The following is an 8,417-nucleotide window of genomic DNA, read 5'->3' as shown; positions in this document are numbered from 1 at the left end:
ATTTGAAATACTTGCATTGAAAAAATAATCTCAGTAAAAAAAAAAGAACTAGTAATATTGTTAATAATGAAGTTGCCCACGTAAAATACTGTACTGAATGTAACATAAAAGCATATATTTAAATAGTTAGCAAATGCCTATGCAGTGTACACATTAACTACTTGTATTCCATAACTGTGAGAAGCCTTGAACACTCACATCCCAGTGAAGAAGTTAGAAATGTACTTGAATTCAGCATGCGTAGAAAAGAGGGGAGATGTTTTTTATGTTACTTACTATTGACAACCAGTGTGTATCCTGGACTGACCATTCCACTTATAGGGTCAGAAGCTACACACTGATATGTGCCGTTATCAGACTGCAGGACTGGGTTGAAGGAGACAGTGCTGCTCTCTCCAGACAATGTTATCCTCTCATTAGTGGAAAGAGGCTGATCGTCTTTCAGCCAGCGCCACGAGTCAGCAGTCCCAGACACTTCACAGCTCAGACTGAATGTCTTGTTTTCTATTGGCTGTGCTCTGCTGGGAGATACAGCCACTGTAGTTATCGGTGCTGTGGATAGAAGAGGCAGCGTTTAACATGGTCAGAGAACAGATATTGTACAAAGTTTTGTCACATTCTGAATATGCAAACCACATCACTTACCCACAACAGAGAGCTCTTGTGTGAACGCAGCGTATCTGCGGGTTATATTGTTATAAGCCATGCAGGTATAGTTTCCAGCGTTGTCCAGCTGAAGGAGTTTAATGGATAGCTCTGATCCTGATCCGTTATAATAGACTCTATTAAATACCCATTGGTAGACAGCAGGAGGACTGGACTGTGCAGAGCAGGACATAGTGATGTCTGCTCACAAAAAATAGACTTGGTTTGGGGGGCTGATTGTCACAATGGGGGTGTCCGGTCCATCTGAAAATGAACATTCAGGTTAAAATAGTGACCACAATGGGATCTCATTCAGACACCAATCATACTGCCCCCTGTCATGAGATCCCACCACTAAAGCTACAGCACCTTCTTACACAAGAGACAGCTGACAACTCTGAAACATTATTCATACATTATAACTACATTTAAGATTAACCACATGCTGCCATCTTGCTAATGAATGCACACCCATGCAAACATCCATCAACACTCACAGTTCCCATTGAGATCCAAAGGCTCACTGGCAGGAGACCCATTGGAGACTGCTGCTGTAGAGAGAATGCAGAAGGATCAACTGTCACGTATGTTTAGGATAGATTAAAATGAAGCAATGGAAAACTTCTGCGATTAACACGTTCATTTTTGGGGAGATTAGTTTTTTTTTGTTTTGTTTTGTTTTGTTTTTTTTTTAAAACACACCTTAATTGCACTCCTGTTTTGTCCCTCTTAGCATACTGTAATTAATTTCCTGCAACGCCAGGGTAGAATGAGTGTAGTCAATGTTTGAATATAAAATTAGTCACAGAACCACATTGTGTAGCAAAGCACTCAAACTGAAGGACTTACAACTCTCTGATGGTTCATTGGATAGAAAGAGAGTTACTTGTATCTACTGTCAAACTGAGTTCCATTATCACAGAAGTGTGTCTAGTGTGCTGTACCACCTGCGTGCTAAACATGCTTTCACTTCTCAAAATACACGCTTGTAGTTTTTCTGCTACAGACAACAACAATACAACAGGATCACTGCGAACCCATGAATCAAGCTGAGTATAATACTATAACAAAGAGGCTGTGTGGTCCAGTGCTTAAAGAAAAGGGCTTGAAACTAGAAGGTCCCCGGTTCAAATCCCACCTCAGCCACCGACTCATTGTGTGACCCTGAGCAAGTCACTTCACCTCCTTGTGCTCCGTCTTTCGGGTGAGACGTAGTTGTAAGTGACTCTGCAGCTGATGCATAGTTCACACACCCTAGTCTCTGTAAATCGCTTTGAATAAAGGCGTCTGCTAAAAAAACATATACTAATAATAATAATAATAACCAGCGCTATTGGATAGCTGCAGACCCGTTAACGTTGTAGCTTTGTTTTATTTCAATAACCTCATTTATTATAAACAATATTATTTACAATGATGGAGGATATAACCGTTATTCATTGAATGATTTGTTTTATTTAGGTAATTTCAAGTTATCAATAAAAGGAAATTTAAAATTATTATTATTATTATTATTATTATTATTATTATTATTATTATTATTATTATTATTATTATTATTATTAAAAACATCAGTTTATGAGTAACGGAAACTGTAAAGTGAACTGATAATTGTAAATGAAGTAAGGTGAGTAATAAACTGACTCCCCTGTGATTTAGCAGTTGGTTCAAACAATTTAACAACAATGCTGGATTGTAAATAAATATAAAACTATGAAGAGAATCCAGAAATATGAAATCAGGGTTTTATGCTGGGTTGTTTTTGGATAATAATAATAATAATAATAATAATAATAATAATAATAATAATAATAATAATAATAATAATAATAATAATAATAGTGTAGGTCGGTAAAGTTTGTGTTCTCTTCAGAGGAACAGGTGTTCTTGCTCAGGATGAGGTACCTACACAAAGTACGCATGCCCGCACAAAATTCTATCTATTAGCTATCCAAACCCGGTGTAGCATTAAAAAGTGCCCTACATGAGATAGTACACCCTCTCTGATCCACGCTCTTAACTCGTGTTAGCAGACGCATCGCGAAGCATCACCTGATTTATAGTATTAAAAATCCTTTGGGCTGTATTGTGATCACAGAGCAAATGCGAGTGCCAGCGCGAATGGCGTTCGCCCCCGATTCTGTGGCGCATAAATGGAGCGTAGACGTAAAACGAACAAACAAACAAACAAACAAAATAGTGAAATGATATTCTGAAGACACGTCTTGCCCTTTATAGAGCGCCTGCCCATCACTAACATATTCACCGAAGCGATTCAGATTCAAATAGACAATTGAGCTCTGTGTTAGACTCGCTGAAACCAGGTTTATTTAGTGGTGCAATCAGGAACTTTACAAATGAACACACTATAAAAAGCAAAGCAGTCCTAGGTAACAACGGTGTGTGTTTGGACTGACACAGAAAGAGGAAATGAAAGAAACAAAATCAAAGAAAAGAATGACTGGGATGAGTGAGGGGGGGGGGGTTTCTCTCGCGTACTCCATCGCTATATCCTTGTAGTTCACATTTAGAGGATGCCACAATGATAAATAATTTGCTTTATTTATGTATTCATTTAAGATTGAGTAATTTAGTTTGGTATGTAACTATTTACACATCACCATTTCCAACATCCTTAAATTTACAGTTTGGAGGTACTGTAAAGCTACAACTACGGTACTACAAAAGAAAATCCATAATTAAAAAAAAAATCGATTTAAATCAAATAAATCCGATAAAAAAAAGTATTTCCTTGGCACATTTTTTGTTGCTTTTAATTACAGCATTAGAATACAGAGCTCAATGAAACGTGCTCAAAGTACCCGTTTTAACGATCTCTCCCCCTCGTCCAAAGACACGACCAAACTCCCAACAGTTCAGCAGCCACGTCACAGTGCGCAGGGTCTTCCAGTTAAAGCTACGGTAGCATTAGCTGCGCACTACAAACCAGACGAATCATTTGTTTTGCTGTATTAATTCTACACTAATAACATTAATAAAATAACCTAACAGTGCAAATACTGTAACCTGGCCAGAACAATAGAAAATACAAATTTACAGCATATATACAGTATAAAATGTTTTTTTTTTTTTTTACCTTTTATCAGCGCCAAAAGGAGGCTCAGCACCGGTGCTCGTGTGTTCTTCATTGTGGCGCATGAGTAATGAGTGAACAAACTCACTATCCGGGGAACTTATATCACAAACTCATCAGATTAATCTGTTTGAATTTGTAATCAAAATAAATAAATCCGTATTTAATAATGAGGTGGGGTTTTTTTGTTTGTTTTTTTAGGTTTGCTTAAAAGAAACTGAAGAAAACCTTCCCATAATTTTTTCAGTAAGCTATGCATCTTTCCCATTGCTTCCCAATCTTCAACTTTGCCATACTTAACAGCATGTAATGTGACTCTGGGCTGGATTTTTGAATGTGGATCCACACATTCATTTATGTTAAAATTGCCCCTTCTAAAGTAACTGTTCCAGATTATAGAAAATACAATCTAAATACATATATGCAACAGGTGTAATTACAGAAAGCATGGCTTCTTAGGAGCTGAGAACAATTAAAAAGGTAAAATTAAGCACATTACTAGTTCAATGAAGGGTTTAATTGAGTAATTGAGAGTGCAGTTGGAACCAGCAGACACAGGGGTCCCCAGGACCAAGGTTGGGAAGACCTGCTCTAAGGACAGTAACAATAACTAAATAAACTACATACATGAGAGGGTCTCAAGGTCAAGGACAAAATATTTGTTCTACATTTGAAGAGGAGACGATTATTTATGCAGCAATACGTTTATAACGATACTATCTGTATATAGCACCTTTCATAGTGGACCACCATCACAAAGCACTTTACAGAGGTACGCTGTGAACTGTGCATTATATACAGAGTCACTTCCAATAGCACGTTGATTTAACATCTCATACGCAGGACGCAGCGCAAGGAGGTGAAGTGACTTGCTCAGGGTCACACACAGTGAGTCAGTCAGTGGCAGATCCTTCTAACATGCTAGTGTCCGCTGTAGCATAATTCATTTCCCCTGTAACACATATCATACAAAGCAGGTCTCTTCAATTGTAAGTGTAAGAGTCATTGATTTGAGTCTGTATAAGATTTGGTGGGAGATTCACGACTAGTGATTCCCTAGCTATGAATTGTGCTATAAATACTTTAAGCTTATAAACTAATGAATCTTGGTGATGTTTGAAATTGTAGTCATGACATATAAAGAGTGTGGCCAAGGTTAGTGAAAATATAGTCCAAATGGTGGTTTTAGAATGACCTGACTTTTTTTTTTTTAGATCGCCACATGGTGGCAGTGTTGTTTTATTATTAGAAGGCTGTGGTGGTATGGTACAGATATACGCCTGCTTTTTTCAAACATCATTATTGGAGAAGTAAGACACGTGGCTGCCCCTCGATGTCCCTCAGTGTTTGTCACTAGTTTTCAAAGTGTGAAATTACTAAGTGGGATGCATTAAATGGTAAACAATATATACCGTCCCTCCATGTGTAATGCTTCGGGTTTTGAGTTAGCTGTGCCTGCGCAATGCATGTTAGTTAAACGCATCCACTTTAAAACCGCTTCCAATTTAAAACCTTGCACGCAATGACAAGAAGATCAGTATTTTATTTAAAAAGTCACGGTTATGTTTATATTGGGCTTATGTTTCTATCTTTTAACCAGTGATTTAATGAAAACATAAATAAACAGAAGTTGGTGTTTACATTTCTCACAGGATAAACCATCTTTCTGTTGTAAAGAGGATGTGTCGGTTTATATCATTTAAAAAAATCTCACTTTTTAATTTGTATATTTTTTTTTAACCTCGAGTTTATCATACACTACACGTTCCTCGTTTAGACCTGCCACTGCGTCACATTTCCGTCGTGGAGTCTTGATATAAGTCATTGGCATTAATCTGGTATTGCAGGGTATTGTTAGATTAGTGTTTGCACTGTAGTTAAATATTAAGCTCTTTAGGAGTGAAAGCATTTATAAAACAGCAGTGGGATATGTGGTAATATAGAAACCTCTGTGACAAAGTCTTTCTCATTTTCTTCACTGTTCAAAACATTTGTCAAATAACTGTTTCTTTGATATACACTTGTTATGTTTATGAAGTTGTGTTCCCTATGAAATCACTGCAAACTTCTAAAAGTGTCGCCTCTATGTAATTATTGATTGGCATGCCTGCTACTAATCTTTTAAATGATTTAAATAGATTTTCTTTAATACTGTTTTTTGTATTTTCCTATGAAAAAAAAAATAAACCTGTTCTTGTTACAACACCACATAACCACATTTAAGCTGTATACAGCATGTCCCTCCCTTCAAACTAAACCATCGCAGTATATTACGTGCATCTGAAGCTGCATGCAAGCAGATTCTTATGAGAAAAGATACAGAAAAGAGGAAGCCAAGGAAGTACCGTTACTGTTGCAACTATTTTTGAAATTGTGGTGGCTGTCTTTCTAAGTACTGCAGTACAGCTCTGGGAAATATGAAAGCAAGGTTTCTCAGTGATCTTTACCACGGATCATCATTTTGCTTATGAATGTGCACGAATGAATGTGGTTGTTCTTTAAAGGCTGTTTTGATGGGATAAAGTCTGATACTCATGAAACTGTTCCAGGACTGTTAATGGTGTCTTTAACAACAGTGTGCAGCAATAGTCAGATTCATGGAAAACTTTAAATACAAAAAGAATGTTCTTTTGAGCCTTTCAGCACTGCAGACCTGTAGTATAGGAATGACAACCACACTTCCAAGTACTTGCTAACTGTGTGGAGCACACACGCCATTAAAAGAGCAACAGCATCGTGCAATTCTATAAAGGCATACAGTTCAGTAACTCGGAAAGAGGTCACAATTGCAATATTAAACCACCTTTTTGCTTGGCAAGGAAGGGCATATCTTGCACTGCCTATAAATCATGCATCTTGATTAGTTACTCTAAATCAGTTTAGTCTAGGTTTAGCATAGGCTTGATTCTTTAAATGGCTAGGACCTTATCACTTTTTCAAAGTACAGGGTGCAGGGACATGGATGTTGTCTAACCCTTCTCTCTCTCTCTCTCTCTCTCTCTCTCTCTCTCTCTCTCTCTCTCTCACACCCTCTCTTTCACGCTCATTTCATTGTCATCCCCTCTCTGCCATTTCCTAGTAGGGTCGAGTGTGCTGCTGCAATAGCTTTTCATCTCTAATGGTCTGGGTTAAAATCTTGCCTTTTAAAGCCCCTGTTATCCAAAGTACCTCTTTTAGTTTCAGCCTTGTTAGTAGCAGCAGGAATGAGAGATACAGATTATTGAGAATGTACACTGATGAGGACACCAGCGACACAACTGTCTACTTGACCTAGTTTCTTAGAAGTTTTACCCTTTTTAATTTTGTTTTATAAACAGTCTGGTTTCTTTAAGTTAACACCCTTTAACAGAGAAATGTTACCCAGGGCTACTTAAAAGCTCTCAGTCTGAGCCTATACAGATTGTGTTTGACTAGAATTAGAAAGTTACTGTAGATTTGGTACTTCCATCCCTGCTCCCCCTATCATTGTGTAGTTTTAATAATACAGGTAAACTATACCTTATTACATTATTTAATATGTGTGTTTATGTGTGCCCTACTTTCAACAAAATTAGATAAAAAAATTAACTTTGATAAAATGCTGTACATGTTAATGTATGTAGTTGGATCATGTTGCAGTCATTATTTGGATCAGCTGCACAATTAATACACACTGTGTTATTAAATATTGTATTACAATGCTTTGAGCGTGACCAAGCCAAGGCTGTTCATTGTTACACACAGTGAAACAGCTGTAAAAATGTTCCTCATATCTTGTGGATGGACTCCGTCAGTACCAATGGAAGCCCTCTTCCTCTCAACCTGTCACCCTTGGCAAATATTTTCTTAGTGACTGACAGCAGACAGTATTGTGAAACTTGTCTCGTTGTGTAGGAGTGGTTTGCATTGACATACACTGCAAGACATCACTGCCATATGCTCCCTACAAGGCCTGTTTAGTCATCACATTTTAAATGCTCTTTGAACAGCTCATCTACGAATAAAGTGACATACTCTAAGTTGGTAATCTAATACTGCAGGAAGTAGCGTTTTACTTTGTATCCCTAAGCCAGTTCCTGAAGCCTGTCCTTGACCAGCTGAATCTGTAAAGAACAGGGTTTCAGTTCCAGATACTGTATCAGCGACCTTAAGGGTTAATAAGGACCATTAGAAACTTTTAAGTTATCAGTGAAAGTGTATAGGTCAGCCTAAAGCAGATGTAGAGTCTTTAAAGTCGGAGGGATGCGCGGGGTCATTTTTGTGAGAGTCAGAACACGGGCTGCAGTCTGTTAATTCTAATAGTAATTTATTTTTATTCATGCTAGCAGGATTTCTTTTTTTTTGTGTAGGTTATATTTTTAAATTATTGTAACTTGACATTAACCTCAACTAAGTTCCAGGAAAAAAAATTCTGAAAGTTTCCTTGTGTTACATGGCCCTTTGGTGTCCTATTCCCTGTTATAGAGAAGTGGGTAAAGAGAAGTGCATGTGGGTGTAAACACATCTCTACCATCAGAGATTACCTGAAATCTTCTGACAAAGGGCAGCTTGTTACTGGCAGATGCGGGCCCTGTTCCAGCAGTGAAGTAACAGGTCTGAAAAATAGCTCGTTATCACAAAGTGTGTAATCTTATCTACCTGGAAACAGATACCGGTGCCAGTTACCTGAGTGCAGTGAACCTATACTGTGTGTAAAACC

At 37.6% G+C, this 8,417-nt stretch overlaps 1 long non-coding RNA gene across 2 annotated transcripts; it reads right to left on the bottom strand.

The window, feature by feature from the left end:
- Positions 1-285: 285 nt before the first annotated feature.
- On the bottom strand, positions 286-3,828 carry LOC131707117 (uncharacterized). Of its 2 annotated transcripts, none has more exons than XR_009310986.1 (4): positions 3,743-3,828; positions 1,143-1,196; positions 646-909; positions 286-552 (listed from the first exon to the last, which is right to left on the bottom strand). It is a non-coding gene; the product is annotated as an uncharacterized LOC131707117 (long non-coding RNA). The 2 variants fall into 2 exon arrangements; XR_009310987.1 differs by lacking the exon at positions 3,743-3,828 and adding an exon at positions 3,468-3,595.
- Positions 3,829-8,417: the final 4,589 nt, after the last annotated feature.

This window comes from Acipenser ruthenus, chromosome 38 (assembly GCF_902713425.1).
Source record: "Acipenser ruthenus chromosome 38, fAciRut3.2 maternal haplotype, whole genome shotgun sequence".
Lineage (NCBI taxonomy): Eukaryota > Metazoa > Chordata > Actinopteri > Acipenseriformes > Acipenseridae > Acipenser > Acipenser ruthenus.
The sequence above is the reverse complement of the archived record's forward strand: the minus strand, read 5'-3'. Positions and strand labels throughout refer to the sequence as shown.